This window comes from Silurus aristotelis, assembly GCF_946808225.1.
Source record: "Silurus aristotelis genome assembly, chromosome: 4".
Classification (NCBI taxonomy): Eukaryota; Metazoa; Chordata; class Actinopteri; order Siluriformes; family Siluridae; genus Silurus; species Silurus aristotelis.
Genome location: NC_139577.1, coordinates 2,541,435 through 2,561,539, shown reverse-complemented (window position 1 = coordinate 2,561,539; position 20,105 = coordinate 2,541,435). Strand labels below are relative to the sequence as shown.

The 20,105-nt window shown below is 40.1% G+C and overlaps 1 protein-coding gene and 1 long non-coding RNA gene across 5 annotated transcripts in view; both read right to left on the bottom strand.

Annotated features, from left to right (window-relative positions):
• macrod2 (mono-ADP ribosylhydrolase 2) overlaps positions 1 to 20,105 on the bottom strand; it is a 636,986-nt gene that overhangs the window by 573,721 nt on the left and 43,160 nt on the right. The window lies entirely within an intron of this gene.
• On the bottom strand, positions 5,302 to 10,929 carry LOC310725398. Its single transcript, XR_014533348.1, has 2 exons — positions 7,335 to 10,929; positions 5,302 to 7,212 (listed from the first exon to the last, which is right to left on the bottom strand). It is a non-coding gene; the product is annotated as an uncharacterized lncRNA (long non-coding RNA).

Here is a 20,105-nt window from a genome sequence, read left to right as displayed (position 1 = left end):
AAAAAAAAATGTGAAAGATGATCACGGTCAGACTAAGCAGGATGGAAAAATCTCATCATCCTGAATGTAAACCCGAGCGCCTCACCGGCATGAAGATTTCCGCCCAATCCTCGTCTTATCCTTCGTTACGGCGCTACAAGTGCATGTGGTTGTGTTTAGCCTTTCAAATTTGTAACTGTCGTCTAGTCGGATTCTCCGCATTTAAGCCTGGGATCTAGTGGAGGAAATGAGCTTTTCCACAATGCTCGAGACATCCATGTCATCCTCTCTCTCTCTCTCTCTCTCTCTCTTTCTTTCTCTCTTCATTGTCTGCTACTACTCAGGCCCTGTCGTGGGCCAATAGACAGCATTTGCACTCTTCTTTGAGCCGGCTTAAGGCACATGTTTGGGGTCGGAGCCAGCATCACTTAGTAACAGCACAAGGACACATACGCAGAGGCTCGCGGTGAACGAAGGAGTATAGTCTGGACGTAAGATTTTTCTAAAACGTCTGGACTCGACTCTTTCGCCTCAAAAACGATTTTTATTGTATTATTATTTTTCCATGGACTTGTTTTCATGTGGCGCAACAATGGAAAGGAAAAACAAAACAAAATCAGCTTGGCAAAAACTTAAATCCAACTGGATTACCGCCCACCACTAGGGACACATTTCAAAAGAACAAAACAGAAAAAGCGGCACGACGCTGCCAGATCTTTAGGACGTAATCATTTCTGCAGTACCTGAGAAAATCCTTATAAATTTTCCCCCTCGGTTTTCATACAATAGTTTACCGTTTACCTATGTATCCCGTTCCGAGCGCGTGCGCACTTAGCGGCGGTGGTTTTTCCTCCAGTTCCCTGTATTGTCCGTGGAAGAAAAAAAACAAGCAGCCGCTTCCTTTGCACGCGTGGGTTTTTTTTCTGTCGACGTATCCTAGGCGTCTGGGCGTGCCGCTTAACGAGAACAGCATATGTCGCGCATTCAATACGGGGATCTCCGTACAAAAGCGACAAAATGTTTCAGCTATGAGAAGGGAAGGCCGCACCGTTCGGGAGAACAATTCGCACAGGATGCACGCTTCTATATAGAGACGTCTGATCTTTGAAAAGGGGCTCATTTGCCATTTAAGACGCATTTGTCATCGTCTAATGAGGCAAACACACACACACACACACACACACACACACACACACACACACACACACAGTAAGAAAACAATAGGACAGAATTTGAAGGCTGGTTTTTTTTTCCCCTTCTATATCGCTCACATGGCTGACATCTTTAAAGTCAGCACAGCATAATCTGAGAACAAAAGCGAAAGCCCATTAACGTATATATGCAGATTATGCTGCAGCAGCTAGTTTCAACAGATTCATTTCAGTGACGGAAGGATTAGCATTTTAACTCCATTGTAGCAAACATCTGCTCACAAAAAATGGATTATGAACGCTCCTGGCTTCGTTGATTAAATTTAACATGCATCCAGGGTGCATCCATTTCAAGAACACGCCTTAAAACTAAACTATTTTGGGCAAAAACTAATTTATTTCATTTTATTAGAAATCTCATTCCACATTTAGTCTCTATTTAGTAAAGTCAGGTACTGGTGTAAATGAGGTGAGGAGGCCTGGGGTGCAGTCAGCGCTCACATTCATTCATGTCCGTTAGGTTTGGAGCTTTAAAACAGGAGACCTTTCACGCCAACACATATAAAGCAGATCTTCATGGAGCTGGCTTTGTGCACGGGGGAATCGTCATGCTGGAACGAGTTTCCGTCTCTTAGTTCAACTAAAGGGAAAAATTTCCTTCTAATGCATCCGAAGACACACTTTGTGGTAAAAGTTTCAAGAAAAGCACATATGGCTGGAGAGGTCAGGTGTCCCAATACTTTTGTTTATAAAGTGTATATTATGACCTGAATATCAGATTATTTCCGGATACACACTAAATACGGATTTACCCTCAATTCAGTGCGGTTGCATGGATTTCATTTTCTTTTCTATCTCAAGGAAGAAGATTTGGATCATAACAAATTGAAATTTATAATAAAATGATAAAGCTTTTTAAAAAAATGGCAAAATGTTTATTCAAATGTAGGACGTTTTGGAGACAAGGTGAGGGAGGTGAGATTGAGATGGTTTGGACATGTGCAGAGGAGGGACATGGGGTATATCAGTAGGAGAATGCTGAGGATGGAGACACCAGGAAGGAGGAAAAGAGGAAGACCGAGGAGGAGGTTTATGGATGTGGTGAGGGAAGACATGCGGGTAGTTGGGTTAAAAGAGGCAGGGGGGTATGGAGATGATCCGCTGTGGCGCCCAATAATGGGAGAAGCCGAAAGAAGAAGAAGAAGAAGATGATGATGAAGAAAATAATCCAGGCTATGTCAGGATTTATCATGACATAATTATTATCTCATCACATTGTTCTATTCATTATAGATTCAGAGTGTGTGAATATCAAGAAAGAAAAACCCATGAAATTATGTTATATAAATATTTTTTCTATAAACATTTCTTCCTGACGTAATAAATGTCCTTCAGAGGGTCTTTTCCAACTTCCACTGATCCTCCCATAGAAAACTAATTTTCTTTTTGTGCTGATACTGTGATTATACTCTGAGTTGCTAATCCTTAGAGGCCTTTGCTCACCAGTCGCTCATCCTTTCCTTCCCCCCTTTTCCCTCCTTCCTTCATTCCTCCACCTCCAGACTCACTCGACTGGGCACCCAATCCTGACCACTGAGCCTTTAAACTATTTAAACTTCCTTCCACAATGGACACTGAGAATCACCCCCCACCCCCCAACCCCCTCAAAACCCCTCTGTTCTTTTAGTGTCCTGTCACACCTCCAGAAGCAAAGGAGCGGAAAAAGCGGTCGCGTCCCAGGAATCCAGCTCAATATCGCTGGATTAGGGGCCCGGGCCCCACTCTGTGTCATTCTCTAGACTCTGTTCAAGCTCTACAACTCTCTGAATCGGGACCTGCTCGGCCCACCAGGTCCACAAGGCACAGACAATCAAACGGACTAAACTTTAATCCTTTCAGAGCTCATCGCTGCTTCTACTGCGCTGCCCCCCTGCCCAACACACACACACACACACACACACACACACACACACACACACACACATCACCTCTCCTGTGGAAGAAAACACTTGTGCAGAATGAAAGGAAAAGAATTAGTTAAGCACTTACTGTTTTTAAGACTTTTATTTTCTTTTATATTCTTTTCATACGTGTATATATATATATATATATATATATATATATATATATATATATATATATATATATATATATGAATATATAGGCGTAAATAACTAAATTTGGAGTAACAATCGCTTGTGTCACTTCAAATCGTTTGTAATTTGTCTCCACAATAAATGTATTCCCCTTTTTTGGTTCCACCAGCTAAAATGTGCTGTTCTCGTTGCTGTTTTGTAACGTGAATGCTTCGTCTGTTTTCGTCTTGACGTTTGTCTAGATTGTTATAGACTGTTACACTTTTTTTCCGTGACGAACACTCGGCGCACCAACGCGTCTTTATGTTAGAGGATTAAAAAAAACACCACAAATTAAAATGATGATTTGCAAGTAGCCTGTTTGAAATTCATCGAAACCTCGGGAATACTTATGAGGGGTGGCGCGGGGGGGGTGCGTGTTGGAGGGAGGGAGGAAATGAGACTGAATTTCAATAAGCTTGGAAAACAAGCTACAGTTTATGAGGAGGGGGAGGAAGAAAAAAAACTTTATTTCCACGTAATCATGGCGTTAGAAAAAAGAAAAAAAAAAAGTGAGATGGTTGCTGATAAGCGTATTGTTTCCGTGACAAAAGCTCCCCTGCCGTACAATAGCACGTTTTATCTGCATCTCCGTCCTCGCTGCTTGGGCTGAATACTTGTTTAGGAAAGCACCAGAGGAGTCGCAATGAGAAAGCGACTGATTGTCTGGTGGAAGAAGAGAGATGAGGGTCTTGTTTTTCGGTCCTACAAAGCTTGATCTAACTTGTGTGTGTGTGTGTGTGTGTGTGAGTGTGTGTGCTTGCTGTGCTAATCAAGGTTACAAAACCTTGTTATTAGGATCAGCGTGGGCTTTGAAGGCCTTGCCCAAAGCTCTAGTTGGCAGAAGCAGCTGTGAAAACACAAGCACCACCACCCAGTGAAGTATACACTGCTGGAGCTCAAGATCTGAACTGACAACTGGAGCTGTGTGCCTTCAACTACCCCCAACACAACCACCTCCCACCACCCCCACACACAAACATTTACCCTCCTTTTACATATGAGTGGCAATCGTTGAAGCCCATCTGTGCCTTGAGTTCCCACAAATCCTGGATGGCGGATTCTCCAGGGCTGACTAAGCAACTGCTGACATGTTCCTGCTGTCACACACACACACACACACACACACACACACACACACACACACACACACACTCACGCCTCAATCCAGACAGACATCATTACACGTAGTATATTATTCCGGGTGCTGGGAGCGATTTAGTCTGTCGCTGAACTCGTAGCCACACCGTACGCATGCCTTGGTTGGGCGTCCGGACATCCTTGTAGATATTAATGGACAAAAAGGATGATGGAACGCACAGCGAAGGCTATAGATGAAACCGATAGCAGTCGATCCCTGATCCGTACCGGTCACGTACTCGCGGTTTGGCGTGCACGTAAACCGCGGATTAATTGCTCGTTTTTTTTACGTTGCAGTTTCGTCTTGATTTGGTTCTGCCGATTTAGCTTTTTAAGTAATTTCGTGACTACACAAACCAGTCACGTGTTCACGTGACGTGTTAACCAGTTATAAACGGCTAGCGGAGGAGCAGAGAACTCGAAAAGCCTGTCGCATCATTCAAATCACATGTATGGGAGCATTTCCTCGCTGAAAACTTTTCTTCTAATAAATGGAAAGCAAATTATATTTGTCTCCTCCCGATCGGTCTCGTTCCGATCTCATAACATGCTCAACTTAAATGTCTGGTAAATTTCTGGAAACTTTCTATAGGAAAGTATTCTTCATCTGAGGAATCTTGGAAACATTCCGAGCTGGAAACTTACTAGAAAATTAACGGAATGAATAAAAAAATGTGGGGAAAATGTATATAAATCGTATCATATACAAACATAAATATAAACATTGTGTTTGGTTGTAAGCTGACGCAAGAACACATACAGATTTACCAAATTTTTACTTTGATTCAATTGTTAGTATCATTTTGTTGCACAATAACGCACACAGCACAAGGACGTTTTAAACAGAAATGCATGTTATATTTATGTAATTCACGTGAAAACTCACGAAGACTGGCTTTGTTTTTGTGTACAGGATTCAATAAATTATCCGTGTTATTAGCTAAGCTGCAATTTTGTAAATTCCCACTTCATTAGTATTAATTCCCACATTCTCCCGGTAATTCCCATTAAAAGGTTGATGATGTTGCGATTTAAACCCATGACCTTCCGATCACAAGTCCTACATCCTACCCACTGAGCTTCCATGTCCCAAAATTTATGGCATTTGGCAGACACACTTATCCTTAATCAGAGCTTACAGTTATCTCTGTTCTACAGCTGAGCTGATGGAACTGAAACTTGAGGGGCCTTGCTCAAGGGCCCAGCTTGTGATGCTTGGTAAAACCATAAACTAAAAAACTGAAATCAATCCTGAAATGCTCTGTTCTACTCAGTTAGTATACATTTTGACACCTTTATGAAGGGAAATACTGTATAGAATAGTCCTTATTTTTACCTCATATTATCCTCGAAATTACAACCGAATCAAAAGCTGAAACAGATTGAAATTGCTCACGTGACACAATTCGCATAAAGGAACCTTTTCTACACCTCGCAGCAGGCAATTTCACGCGCTAAAATTGGATACAAAGCTGTTTTTATTTTTTTTTTTACGAAATCAAAAACACAATTTTTTAAAAATTCATGCCTTTACCTTACATTTCGCTCACATTGCAAACCGTACACACCTGCACACTTATTCATATACATACGTTCAGGTCAACAGAAACTAATTAGGTCGCTAACAATAAAAGCCAATGTAATGTGTCTACATTTTTGTTTCTGTGTATAGTACGTTTGTGATAAGGTTGTCTTCTCTTCCACAGATGGTTTAATCATCCCATCCCCACCTGTTTATTAAGGAAGCTATGTCAGACCGTGTTGTTTACTGACAATCCTTTTGTTCGCACAGAGGACTTAAAAATAACCTCTGTCTCTATAATTACAGGCTTTTTCTTTTCTTTTCTTAAGTTGAGCTGCTCAGATCTCATCTGGTTTCAAACCTGTCACCTGCACACACTCCTTTCCCACATCAGACTGCATCCTGCCTGTACATGCTGCCTAACTAATTTCCTTCCTGTCTTAAAAAAAAAAACTGGATCCCTTTTAACCAATTGTAGCTGTATTGTTAATACAGGCGCAGAAAACTGCTCCTGCGGTAAACCAAAGCAGCATGGGAAAATAGTGGCCTGAAAAACGGATCAAGGGGAGGAAAAGGGGGTTAAGCGCATGCGAATCGGCGGTGGGTGTAGGCGTGATGCACAAAGTTATCCACTGGGCTTGAGTGGATTTTATAAAGAGCCTTGTATGTAAATCTGGTTACAGGGATGAGAAAACTGTGGCGATTATAATGCAGGGGAAGCTGCATTTCCCAAATTCACTCAACGCACGCAGACTGGTATAAGAGATGGAGGAAAGACACGTTGGACAATCTGGTGTATGGAGTAGAGTGTGTGTGTGTGTGTGTGTGTGTGTGTGTGCGTGTGTGTGTGTGTGTGTGTGTGTGTGTGTGTGTGTGTGTGTGTGTGTGTGCATGCGCATATGCGTGGGTGTAAACATATGAGCGAGTGAATGAGTGTTATGCGTAATATTAGGGTAAGACCCGAGACGACGTGTACTCTGGCTGAAAAGATGAATAATTTATAAAGAATTTGCAAAGAATGACGAGGTACTGAACTTCACGGATTGTGTGCTTTAATTTTGAAGAAGACGAATAAAAAGAAAATATCACGTTCATAATAAATAAATAAACAAGTCTACTATGGTATTCAGTACAGATGATGGATGGATGGATGGATGGATGGATGGATAGAGGGACGAAGAGACGGACAGACAGACAGACAGACAGACAGACAGACAGACAGACAGACAGACAGACAGATAGATAGATAGATAGATAGATAGATAGATAGATAGATAGATAGATGCTTGTTGGAAATGAATAAATAAATAAATAAATAAATAAATAAATAAATAAATAAATAAATAAATAAATAAATAAATAAATAAATAAGTCTACTCTGGTATTCTGTATGTGTTTTAGACAAACATCTAATGAAGGAATGAAGTCATTGTCAATTGTCAAAATTGCCATTTTGCTGACTTTTGCTAGTAAAAACCTTCCCACCTTGAGACTAAACTCTAAAATAACTCTGAGGAAAAAAACCTTGAAATCAAAACAGAAAGTCAGACAGGCCTTTTAACCCTCGCTGGTGTTGCAGAACATGACAAGAAATTTTATCAAAAGCCGTTATTTATCCCAAACTCATGTACCTGGACTTGTCTAACGAAATCCTTTTTTCAACACAGCGATCGGAACTAAAACTCCGTAACCGTTCAGCCGAATCCACATCAGGTGATGATGAGTCGCCATGACTGCTGCTCGGCTCTGCTCAGGAGGGAATTTAGGTTTAATTGTGGAGGTATTGGATCTTTCTGTGAGAGAGACGAGGAGCGAAAAAAAAAAAAAAAGCAGGACTAAACCCAGTCGTCTGTTCCTCACAGTTCAAACCCTCTTTAGTTTTTTTTTATTTGCTTACCCTTACTTAATGAGCATGTGAGACTAAACAGATTTTCTCACCCTCCAACTCTGGAGATGGAAACTCATCCAGAAAGACATTCAGCTGTGAAAAAAGGCTATTTAATAGCCGTTAAGATCAGTCTGTCAGGTTCTCCAGACCTTAATTCACTCCCTAAATAAGAGGAAAGGGGGAAGTATACACCGAGACAGAAACAAAGGCAGGGGAGGAAAGCGACTGACTATCATTTACAGCAGACAGCTGAACTTTCCCCTTTGGGCAATGAGTTTCGCTGAGGACCTGCAAGCTAAAATAGCCCGTATTCAGCCTGGGATCCTTTCATTTCCTTACGTTTGATTCATTATTGCACCACCTTGAGGCATTGGCAAGAGCTCAGGCTTGGACTGAAACAGACCTGGACCATGGCAAGAAAAAGGCCTTCTCTTTACAGGAAGTCTGGCAGAAACGCACACACACACATTAATATGGCGTGAGTCCAGTTCGCAGTGAAACGTGCATTTATTAACTGCATAGACGGCAAACCTTCACACCTACTATATTATAAAAATCCTGCCTACCTCTCCAAATTCCTCTGACCTGAAAAGGTCTACAGAGGGAAAAAATAAAAGCAAATATGGGGAATGGAAACTAAAGGTAGCAGGACAAATAAGTCAAGATCGAGGCGGATCTTCCAAAAACCAGCCTGCCTGTCAAAGCTCCATCCCACACGCTGGAGTGCAGATTAATCTTCACTGGCAATAAATGGACGATCATGTTAAATTTGGAGGCTGAGACGTCTGGGAAAAAAAAGATTCCCTGCAGACGAATGAAGCCCTTTTACTTAATGCACAATATTTGTTTTGTGTCCCATGATTTTTGGGTTTGTGCCTTAATACTTTTCACCTCCTTCCAAAAAAAAAAAAAAAGCCAGATACCAAACCCTCGGTGCCCGTGCCCTTTTGCTGCCTTTCTCCCACCGCATGTGGTCACTAAGTGAGCTGTTGCCCACTTGCTGTCAACAAAGGGCAGCTCGCTGACTCCCCACATGCACAGTGTGATTGGTAGGTCTGGTGAGTGACTAACATGCTATGTTGCTGACAGAGGACAGGGGTGTAGACATGTTTTTTCCTCTACCGGATATACACTAAGGACAAAAGTATTGGAACACCTGATCTTTCCTGCCATATGAGGTTCTTCTCCAAACTGTTCCCACAACGCTGGAGGCACACGATTGTGTAGGACGTCTTTGGATGCGGTATAAGAAAATTTCGCATTGGAGACCCAAACCTTCATGACAGTCTGTGCAAAATAAGAAATATGCTTAAAGTATCAAAATATCGTATCGCAACAGCTGTAATGTGATACGTATCGGATCGGCAGATTCTTGCCGATATACAGCTCTATTTCCTTTCCTACTGCCGGAGAAGCAGATGTTCAAAAAGATGATTTGCATTCATGTTTCTTGAAGAAACTGAACAAATGGTTGGAACGTCACCAAAATGGCAAACAAAAAAAGTAACACTCAACGAAGCAATGAAGAATCCGTCCAGAACGGGTGGCAGAGTTCAACCCGCATCAACCCCCATCTCGACGAACTAGTCACAAAAAAGGGATGCACTTATTTGTATTCTGTGATATCCGAGACACAGTGCTCCCTCGCACCGCTTCTCATTACAGCGTCTTTGAAAGTAATCTTTTCTTCCACGCTTAGTGAAGTGTGTAAAGCTGTTTCATCATAAAAGGCAGGCCTGATCCTGCAAAGCAAAGAGATCTAACACAAGACCTTCGGCCTGAAAATGTGCGACTCATGCCGAGGCATCGGATTCTCAGATCAGGTGTTAAAGCACTCGGTCATGTCATGCAGGTACTTTTTATACACCTCTATACACGGAGCGCCGTTTAGGCCGCATTCCTAAATAAACAGGATGCGCAAGGCGAGTTTTAAACACGCAGACACGTACGGAACATGTGTTAGAATTAGGGGTGTACGAAAATATCGATGCATGCGAGTATCGCGATATTTCGTTCGATGATACTGTATCGATTTTTAGAAACTTATTTTATATATATATATATATATTGATATAAAAAAAAAAAAAAACATGCAAGATTCAGTTGTTTCGTTTCCAATCGATATCCGAACACTTGTGAGTATTTTGGGGTTTTCATTGTACTGATTACTGACACCAGATTTTCTATATCCTAAAAAACATCCCATATGCAAGTGCACGAAAAGAAAAAAAAAATAGGTTAAAGTGAAATTAAGCACTTCCAGTACCATGGAGTATTATATGGCAGACATATAACCCACAATATCTCTATTGATTTCTCCAAGGCACTCCAAATTCTCACTCGGTGGAAAAATAACTTAATTACTGAACTGACAGAGCTTCCCTAGCACGCAACCAGACACCTCTCACATAAAGAAAATGATTTCCATGGCAACATATATGAAAAACTACCTTCTTTTGTAGCAGAGATTAAAACTTCTGTCAGAGGTAAGCAACTTAGGCATTTTTCCTTGTAGACTCAACAGAATTATGATGGGAAGCAGCATAAAAAAATTAAATAAGACAAAAAAAAAAAAGGGGCTGAATGAAGAAGCGGTGCGGGTCGTCAAAAAGCAGCGAGTTCAACTAAACGTCTCAAATGTTGTTCCTCCGTTCAGGCTGAAAGAAAAACCATTACCGATGTCCAGTATCTACAAAATGGTATAATGTTAATGTATGACTGCTTTAGCGAATTGAATCTTTTCGGCCAAGAACAGAAATAGATCAGGTCCCTTATTCGAAATGATTCTCTGAGGCCGAACTGGCAGAAGAATGGGGACGAAGGTTTGTCCGTTCGTTGTTTAGCGTAACCTTGGTTTGAGCCTCTCATAATCTTCCCACAAAGTCAAATGCGATTACTGCCCACTCTTTCAAAAACAGAGCTGGTCGCTGATCGATCTCTCAGATTTACGCCGGGTCCATTTGTCTCAGCTGCTGTGCTTGTGCTTAGCAAGCACCTCCGGATAAACCCGAGGAGGCCGATTTACACTTTCTAAACGTAAACGTTTATGAAAGTCTTCAAACCCCATTCCTATCTCCATAACTTGTAAGAAAAAAAAAAAAAGAAAGAAAGAAATGAGGTGGTTTTTAAAGGATTCGAGACTAATTTTGTAACAGGCCAATAGATGGCAGCACATGGCTGCACGCAGGCACAGGGAGCACCGAACTTTATAAGTCAGTGTACCAAAACACATCGTCCTGTGTGAACAGGTACACGTGCGTTACCAAGTCTGCTATTCTGACCACGTGCGCACCCCATCACGAGCTCTCTGAACACATGTGCACTTATTTGCCAGATTTCCTCCTACGGACTTCGTCCTTTTCCTGAAGATGAAGATCCACATCAATCCGGCTGAAGGTGCTTGACATGCTTCGAAAAGAAGACTTCCAGGACACGTTCCAGAAGAACGCTGCGAGCGCTGAAATGCTGTGCAAGGGGACTATTTTGAAGGTGATAGTGTGTAGATAAGTTAAAGTACTTTCCTGCAAACAAAACGATTTTTTGACACCACCTTGCAGTCTGCGCTGTGTGCTGGAATTATGAATAATGCTGTATGCATGCAACAAGTGGAGCGAAAAGAATCCTGAACATAAGGAACACTCGAAACCAGTCTGAAAGCTGTGAGGTCAATGGCGTCAAGCTGAATTGGAAGGAATCCAAACTGTATGGAAGCAATAAAAACCTTACTGACTGCAGAATCACTTACTTACTACTATCTTTCATACCTCCAACCCTATAGAACATAAGTACAGAAGAAAACGCAACATGCAGTTACGGGAAAACAATTCGCTCGGTAGCGGTGTGATTTGTTACCGCGAAGAAGTGGATTATTTCCCCATAACTGAGCATAAAAGTGTTTGAATTCTATTATACAAGATCGATTTGCTACAGAAACTAACTAATACGCAACACTTCGCATTTTTGAAACCGTTTATTGTTACATCTAATAATCTCCTCAGGACAACTTAAATATGTTCAAATAAATGTTAAACATTTTTCTGATTTCATGGAGCTTTAAACGGAAAGAAACTCCTATTACAATCAACCGTATTAATATTAACTTGCCACTTATGTTACATCAGGAAACGACTATTAGGAAAATGAATCAACACCTGATTCGTCAACGCTGTGGGATTACAACAATTGTGCTACATTGTCTAATCTAACCAGACGCTAGACAGGTGGTAGAGCTGAAATGGTGGTCTGGGTTTTTTTCCTTGTGAAAACAGTGATCCATATCAGATTTCAGGATAAAGACAAAATTACAGCTGTTAGGTGTAAGTTGAAAAGCTAGTCAAGTGCACAGTTAGTCCTAAGAAAACATGCTGGTGGTCTCATACTGGTGGTTCCTCTGTGGTGGGGACACTTTAGTGATCGGCCACTGATATCTCAGGGTTCCCGCAAACCCAGAGCCTGCTATTGCCTTATATGGCCAGTATATTCTACAACGTTTATTAGGAATTTACCGGTATGCGTATTCATACTGAACCGTTCGTCTAAAGGACTTTCAGTACGGTGCGTATGTGAACCGAATTTAATCCCGTGCGGGAACATAGTTACAATCATGAGTTCCCTCATGAACATAATGTATTAACTGGCGGACCTCAAGTTTGTTAATGTCACTGTAGCTACTTACACCGAGCATGTGCTAAAACTCAGATTTTGTTTTGCACATGCACGAAATCGCTGCCACTTCCTGTCATCACCAGCATTTTTCTGACTAGCGATATAGATTCTTTTGCTTTTTATGTACAGCTTCAAAAACTGCTCTTAAAAGGGGAAAATTCAGACAGTTCCACATATCGAGGGAATGAATGAGTGAATGAATGAATAAATGAATGAATGAATGAATGAATGAATGAATGAATGAATGAATGAAGGAAGGAAGGAAGGAAGGAAGGAAGGATGGAGGAAAATGATTCATTTTCGAATAATCAAATTGAAAGGGTAATTAAAGTTGTGTAAAGTAAGCTGGAATAAGTAGAACAATTAAGCAGAACATGTCTTTAGAAAATTAAACGTAAAAAAAAAACTAAAGACTGTAAGAGCCAAATGAGGTCTAACAAATGAAAAACTATTAAATGTTTCCATTTATTTAATTTTATCGATTTAATTTGTGCTCGTTTAAAAGATTACTAAATTTGAACGATAAAAAAAAAAACGTGTTTTGCATCAATTCGATTTATTCTATTTTATTTTGATCTATTTGATTTTTTATTTAAACCAAACTGCCATCTTATTTAAAATTGTTGATGTTTGTCACAAATGTAATAATAATGAAAAAAATGGCGTTAATAAAAAGACGACGAGCGCTTTTATGTTTTGCATTTCTTCCCCCTAAATGTACCTTGAATTAAAGACCGAGTTTCGTACAGAACCATGAATTCTGTGTACCGTTACCACATCTTCTGTATATATATATATACAGTGAGGAAAATAAGTATTTGAACACCCTGCTATTTTGCAAGTTCTCCCACTTAGAAATCATGGAGGGGTCTGAAATTGTCATCGTAGGTGCATGTCCACTGTGAGAGACATAATCTAAAAAAAAAAATCCAGAAATCACAATGAATGATTTTTTAACTATTTATTTGTATGATACAGCTGCAAATAATTCAATTCAATTCAATTCAATTCATTTTTATTTGTATAGCGCTTTTAACAATGAACATTGTCTCAAAGCAGCTTTACACAGATAATGAATAAGTAAATAAGTATTAATAAGTGAAATAAGTATTTGAACACCTGAGAAAGTCAATGTTAATATTTGGTACAGGAGCCTTTGTTTGCAATTACAGAGGTCAAATGTTTCCTGTAGTTTTTCACCAGGTTTGCACACACTGCAGGGGGATTTTGGCCCACTCCTCCACACAGATCTTCTCTAGATCAGTCAGGTTTCTGGCCTGTCGCTGAGAAACACGGAGTTTGAGCTCCCTCCAAAGATTCTCTATTGGGTTTATGTCTGGAGACTGGCTAGGTCACGCCAGAACCTTGATATGCTTCTTACAGAGCCACTCCTTGGTTATCCTGGCTGTGTGCTTCGAGTCATTGTCATGTTGGAAGACCCAGCCTCGACCCATCTTCAATGCTCTAACTGAGGGAAGGAGGTTGTTCCCCAAAATCTCGCAATACAAGGCCCCGGTCATCCTCTCCTTAATACAGTGCAGTCACCCTGTCCCATGTGCAGAAAAACACCCCCAAAGCATGATGCTACCACCCCCTTGCTTCACAGTAGGGATGGTGTTCTTGGGATGGTACTCATCATTCTTCTCACATGACTTTCTCCCATGACTTCTCTGGATCATCCAAATGGTCATTGGAAAATTAAGACGTGCCTGGACACGTGCTGGTTTAAGCAGGGGAACCTTCCGTGCCATGCATGATTTCAAACCATGACGTCTTAGTGTATTACCAACAGTAACCTTGGAAACGGTGGTCCCAGCTCTTTTCAGGTCATTGACCAGCTCCTCCTGTGTAGTTCTGGGCTGATTTCTCACCTTTCTTAGGATCATTGAGACCCCACGAGGTGAGATCTTGCATGGAGCCCCAGTCCGAGGGAGATTGACAGTCATGTTTAGCTTCTTCCATTTTCTAATGATTGCACCAACAGTGGACCTTTTTCACCAAACTGCTTGGCCATTTCCCCGTAGCCCTTTCCAGCCTTGTGGAGGTGTACAATTTTGTCTTTAGTGTCATTGGACAGCTCTTTGGTCTTGGCCATGTTAGTAGTTGGATTCTTACTGATTGTATGGGGTGGACAGGTGTCTTTATGCAGCTAACGACCTCAAACAGGTGCATCTAATTTAGGATAATAAATGTAGTGGAGGTGGACATTTTAAAGGCAGACTAACAGGTCTTTGAGGGTCAGAATTCTAGCTGATAGACAGGTGTTCAAATACTTATTTGCAGCTGTATCATACAAATAAATAGTTTAAAAATCATCTATTGTGATTTCTGGATTTTCTTTTTTAGATTATGTCTCTCACAGTGGACATGCACCTACGATGACAATTTCAGACCCCTCCATGATTTCTAAGTGGGAGAACTTGTAAAATAGCAGGGTGTTCAAATACTTATTTTCCTCACTGTATATATATTTGACGTACATTTCATTTCCTTGCTGTAGAAATCCACTATAACTGACCTGAACCACCCATCTCACCATTCACCTGCAGTTCTGGCCTTCTTGATAATCGTTTACAAATGCCAATTCCCATCCTGCTGCCGTGATTAGCGGTCTCCAATAATAAAGCGTGATGCTACAGCCTCGCCTAATCTCTCCTGCAGTTTTAAAATCAATAGTCTCATGTTGCTGAACATCACCTAATCCTTATTGCAGCCAATTAGTCTTATCTGGGTGAGAACTCCAAACCTGAGCATTCGACCCAGGGATGTTCCCATATCTCATATATACATACATACAACAGGATCAGTCATCTCAGACTTGTGACCCTTGTCAAAGCCAGTGTGGCAGATCTGCCCTAGGTATCCTGCTTAAAAAGAAAAAAACTTACAATGCTACGAAGGTGTCGTAGTGCTACATTAAAAAAATAAAAAAATCGACAATTCCAAGAATAAAGTCATAGCAAAACAAGAATAAATTAGCGATGGGTCGTTTATAAACAATTCGTTCATTCAGAAGAACGAGTCCTCTCAAAGAATGATTTGTTCATTTTCTACTGCTCGATCTTTTATCACATGACTTTGATAACGACGTTTTATTCTCGTAATGCTATGACGTTTTATTTTCGTAGTGCTACGACTTTTTATTTTCGTAGTTCTACGTATTATTCCTGTAGTGCTACGTTTTATTCTCGTAGTGCTATGACTTTTTATTCTCGTAAATCTACAACATTTTATTCTTGTAGTGCTACAATTGTATTGTAGTAGTACTACGATTTAATTCTCATAGTGCTACGACATTTTAATCTCATAGTGCTACAACGTTTTATTCTCATAGTGCTACAACGTTTTATTCTCATAGTGCTACAACCTTTTAATCTTTTAGTGCTACGACGATTTATTCTCGTAAATCTACAACATATAATTCTTAAAGTGCTACAATTTTATTGTAGTAGTACTACGATTTAATTCTCGTAGTGCTACGATGTTTTATTCTCGTAGTGCTACGATTTTAATCTTAGATTTTTTTTTACATGGCAGACGTTTTTACAACAAAAAAAGTTGCAACATATAGTCGTGGGCTCAGATGGAAATAAATCTCAGCAGAATGAGGAGAAAGACGGCACTCACTGCATTATCCACCGACTGAGGCTGATTAGAGCCTCGACAAATAATAGGATCAGATTGCAGAGGCGTTTCAGGGTGGTGGTAATCTTCTTCCATATACAGAAGCTCCCTACATTTACTTTTAATAGCCTCTGATAAGAAAAAAAAGAGCAATTTCGTTCATTAACACCTCCACTATCCTTCTCTTCTCTTATTACCCAAGGTCGCTCTTTCCTGGGGAAAGAAAATATGATTTCTGAAAAAAATTTATATAAAAAAAATTATAATTCCTTAAAAATTACAAGTCTTTCCCAGGTTGAATAATGGCAATAATTTTCAAAACGGAGTAAAAAGTCTTTTGAAATTGCAGAAATAGCTTCGGGTCTTCTTGAGAAAGGGCACACCAATGCTTTGAGATCATTTGTAACAAAGTTCTTTGTTTGAATGAGTCAGTAACTTTACCTACTTTTTAAAAAATAGCTATTAAATTCCAGATTAATGGTCTATGATACGTTCCTACTGCTTTAATGCCTTAGTGCTTTGGAAAAGTCTTATACCATTATTCATTCAACACCATCAAAAGGAATTCTGAAAATGACTCTGATGTCACACGAGGTGACAGGCTACAAGCCCCAAGTATAAAATACTACCTTGTCATTGACGTTTCCATGAAACACAATACAGACAAAAGTTTGTGGACACATGAGCTAAGATTTATGTGCTTTGTAAACATCCCTTTCTTCATTTGATTTCTATTTGCTCTTATTAATAAACTCTATTTAGAAGATGTTCCACTAGATTTTGTGGAGATCAGTACCCATTCAGCCGCAAGGGTGTTAATAAAGTCAGCTACTGATTAAAGGTTGAACAATAGTGGAATTAACCAATTAATCAACCAATAGTTTTCTAAGTGGATACTGGATATTAAAAAAAAAACACAATGTAAAATAGTACTGAACTTTATTACAATTATCATGAAAAGGTGCTAAATGAAAAATATAAATATATGAATTATAATAATAAATATTGAGAAAAATAAAAGACGCATTTAAACTGAAACAAAAAAGTAACAAATAATAAGTAATAAATAAAAACAGTTGCATCCAAAATGAATGATTTACCTCTAAAGCCACCTATGTATTGTATAACGTAACCCGGAAAAACTATCCGTATGGATTTTTGCCTATAGTTCCTGCAATCGACTATCGGTGCAGATTAATCAGCAAAAATACATAAATCAGTCAACCTCTAGTACTGATGTAGGTTAGGTGAGGAGGCCTCGGGTGCAGTTGGTGTTTAGATTCATCCCAAATGTGTTCTATTCTAGGGTTGAAGCTCTATAGCAGACCTTTCACTCTAACCCATGTAAAGCATATGTTCATGGAACTGGCTGAATTGTGCACAGGGACAATTGTCTCCAAGGAAAGATGAAAAGTGAAGAAAATAATTCTAGCGCATCCAAACACATCCGATACAAGTGTGTTTCCCCCCGAATTTGTGTTTACAGTCTAGCACAGAAGCACATATGGCTGGAAAAGTCAGGAATCCCAAAACATTTGTCCATATAATGTATGTCTGGACAGATTTTACAAACCATCTGTTTTTGTCCACTATTTCCAGTCACGGTATAGCACGAGAGAAACTCGATAGAACGTCCCAGAAAGAGTTTTAAGATTTACGTTGCTTTCTTGTGTTCTGAGTTTTCAGGACCTCGCGTCCTGTCAACATCACGGGGCGTAATCAATCCGAAGGCTTAATCGTTTCCAGTCAAATGAGCTATTACCTGCATGGCTCTCCAATTGAGCCAGTCATAGCTGATACAAAAGATCTTTTAAAAGGAAGCTGACCCGGTAATGAGAAACAGTAGAGATGCATCAGTCAGGCGGGTCAATATGCTCTGTCTCAGACCATTACCCAATCAGGCTTAGATGTGCCATGCCGTTTCGAGAGGGATGGAAGGCTTATCAGTGGCCCTGAGGATACGCTTCGCTGAGAAAAGCAGGACAAATGGGAGCCTTCATTTGCAGAGCCCAGCAAGATCCCTAACCGCTCCCCTCCTTTTAATCTTTTAAATTTATAACTATACAACAATGGACACAGAGAAAGAGAGAGCGAGAGATATAACAGGGTTGAAATGAAGTTTAGAAAGATATTTCATTCATCGTCTTTATTGCCGCGTGAAGACGATGTTGTTTACTTGCACGCCTGCCACGTGAATGACGCTTCCTAAGGTCCGAAAAAGGGGAAAGTCGCGTTTAAACCGTATCCGTTCCGAGTGGAGCTTAAAATTCCGCGAGCAATATGGCACATCAATATTGACGTTCATATTTATTCATTTGCAGATGCTGCTGTCCAAATGCATGCAAGCATCTGCTACCGCATTGGGGGCTCGGGGCCAATACTGCTTTTCAATTGACTTTGAATTTCTAGCACAAACCACTAGTCTACGATGTGACCGATACGCCACAGAAAATATTACAGGTCAAGCAACATGGGTTTTTCTCTGGCCGATGCCTTGATTTAACAAGAAGTTATACTTCCAATCAGTGCACTTGTTACCAGGTTTTATCCCCATGCCTACCTGTAGCTTAAATTACAGCTGGTGCAAGTCAATACAGTTCCAGAAATGTATTCTAACTCTCTCGCCAAATGTTAATACCATTGTCTCTCCAATAGTAGTATCATATTTAACCCCTGGAATATATAAGGCTAGATTAAGAACAAAGGATAAGAACTTAAAGTCCAAGACACACAAATCAGGGGGTGTTTGAGCGTCGGTCGGCTTTAGTTTTTCCGGGGTGTTCTGCGCCATTGTTTTTCAGCTGATCCTGCATTAGTGATGGGTCATTTATGACCGGCTCGTTCATTTTGAACAAGTCTTAAATGCGACTCGTTCATTTTCAAAGAGTGATTCGCTCATGCTCATCAAGTAGACAATAAGCAAAGCGTCGCAAAATCTCTGTCGGTAATGAACAGGAAACAGAATTGAGTAGTTCATCTCATGAATCCTCCAGTCCGAGTCGTTCGTTATTTTATCACGTGACTCCCATATTTGAGCTACTTATCCTGTTTATTATAATTTGTCCTTAACTGCATTGTCATATTTTCATTATTGAAACGACAAAGTTTGTGTATGTAGAAGTGTTTGTGGATCTGCTTATATATAACATTATATAACATTTTATACTGTTTCTGATCAAAGAAGCGAAATAAAATAAATGACTCGTAAAAGATTCTTTCATTTTGATGAACAGGTTTCAAAGAATCAAGTCATTAAAATGATTCAATCTTCCCGTTACGATTCTGCATGTCGAATAATGGCAATAATGGAGCACACAGAGAAAAAAATCATTCTGAAGCAAACAACGACAAAGTAAAGAGGGAACGCATAGATACTTGTGGTCATTCTTGCTCTTGTCTTTGCAACTTAGCAGACATGATTGAAAAATCTGTTACTAATGATCTCAGCAAGTGGAAATGCTGGTTTATATATACACACAGTTGTAGCTCTTCCGGGTTTCCCTGTTTGCATGCCGAATACAGACTACTGCCACCTACTGGTACAGGAGAATTATGTTCCGTCACGTAAGTGCAGGACGTCAGATGTGCCTGTCTAATAATCGAACAAATTTGAAGCACAATCGGCAGATTCATTAAAATATGGCAAATATCAGACCGATTAATCGGTTGACCTCTTGAAAATATCACGTGTTTAATTAAATGTGCTGAGAGCAAAGGAATCGGGATAAAATTGCGACAGCTTGAGAAACATATCTCCAGGGTTCATCCAATCAAAATGATGGTTTGTGACATTATAGAGTATTGTGATTCCTCACAGCAAGCCAGAGGAATCAATCCGAGCTGAAACGAACGTAAGATTGGCTGTGACGTGAGGGAAAAAAAAAATGGAAATTGGAACCAGGTCCTAACAGGACTTTAATAACTAATGCTAATATTGATTGACATTCTGCAATAACAAGTGTACAAATGAGGAAAAAGTGAGTGCAGGAAAAAGGAGCTTT